Source organism: Musca autumnalis, unplaced genomic scaffold, assembly GCF_047663935.1.
Source record: "Musca autumnalis isolate F117 unplaced genomic scaffold, ASM4766393v1 scaffold_4, whole genome shotgun sequence".
Lineage (NCBI taxonomy): Eukaryota > Metazoa > Arthropoda > Insecta > Diptera > Muscidae > Musca > Musca autumnalis.
In genome coordinates this window covers 209,143,633-209,145,154 of record NW_027411977.1, presented here as the reverse complement: position 1 = coordinate 209,145,154, position 1,522 = coordinate 209,143,633, and the positions used below count along the sequence as shown (strand labels likewise).

At 32.6% G+C, this 1,522-nt stretch overlaps 1 long non-coding RNA gene across 1 annotated transcript; it reads right to left on the bottom strand.

Annotated features, from left to right (window-relative positions):
• Positions 1–942: 942 nt before the first annotated feature.
• On the bottom strand, positions 943–1,320 carry LOC141402241 (uncharacterized). Its single transcript, XR_012412571.1, has 2 exons — positions 1,097–1,320; positions 943–1,027 (listed from the first exon to the last, which is right to left on the bottom strand). It is a non-coding gene; the product is annotated as an uncharacterized lncRNA (long non-coding RNA).
• Between the last annotated feature and the right edge of the window lie 202 nt (positions 1,321–1,522).

Here is a 1,522-nt window from a genome sequence, read left to right as displayed (position 1 = left end):
AGATAGCAGTGTAAATCGCACAAAAGTCTTTAAATTCTATGTCACCTAGAACGATTAAAATTTTTCCTCATTCCCAACATCCACACTCTTAAGGTATGGGGGAAATTTACGATGATGTCACCTGAAAAGACTGTGGCACATCACAACATTGTAGAATGGACAAACCCCCTTAAGCATATGTACATGCATAAGTATGAATGTTGGTATGTGAGCTTGACTCAGTTCATGTCACTAAACCTAACTCAAAGATAAAAATCACAATATTTTCTTCTCCTCAATATTGGCACAATTACATGCGGTAGTTCCCATAATATTTGAGGGAAATTCCCTCAAGCGTCTTCGTTGTCCATCGAATCCACCAGTTATTATTACCAGTTTACTTTCCACCCAACGAACACAACAAACATGAAGATATTCAATATAATCGTGCTACTCATGTGCGGCATTATACTTAGCCTACAAGTTCAGTATTCAAGTCAAATGATAATCAGAACTAGACGAAATTGTAATCGATGGTCATGTAGAAGCAGATATGTGGCTGGCCATAAACCAAAATAAATTTGGAAATCAACATCCAGTTTGACACCTGGAGAATATGTACTTAAAATGATGCCACTGTATTTTGCATTGGCGTTGCTTTCTGCTGGCAGAGGAGAACTTGTACTAAAATGACTGCAAATAAATTGAAAAGGAAATAGAATTTATACAACAACAATGTTTATACAACAAAAATAAAAAATATGAAAAAATAAATAAACTTGATTTTTTATTGGTTTCATCTAAAGATTAAGGTCATGGTGGTGGTAGTGGTGGTTATCTTCCACTGAAATTTTGGATCTGCTTATAGAGATATTCCGAATCTGGCACAATTAAAAATCTCTAGAATGTCAACAGCAGAAGATTTTTTTTAAGCCTAAACATTAATTATATTCCAATGTCTGATCTCTTTTTAAATTATTTATTGATGCCGTTATAACATAAATTAAACTTTGCCGAAAGGTGGTGGTGCATCAGGATATCAGTATAGCTTAAAAAAAAAACAAAGGAACATATTTCTTAAAACCCAAAATAGAGTGATTAACTTTCTACGACATACCTTAGCCGCAAGTAAATTTGCCACAATTACTATTGGGTCTGGGTCCGGCATCTCCTGGAGCTTGGTAAACATCGAATTGTCCCAATAGAATAATCAAAATTAGAAATATAAAAAACTGTAACTTGAAAACTTCCATTATTTGCTCAACTAATATCTTTTGGTTCGGCTTAAAGAAAAAGTGAAAAGTTGATCTGGTTTCAATAAAATTTACAAATGAACTGACCAAACACGAATGCGATCAGATATGTATTTATACTACGATAACTAAGCATTTGGTTTGATATTTATAATATCGATAATTTGCGGTTGTACATGTACATGTAACTACATATAAAGAATTATTAGAATTTTCTACTTCTATTCATTAAAACATTATTCAATGTCACAAAAGGTTAAAGTTATTGACTGAAGAATATTTTTAAAAGA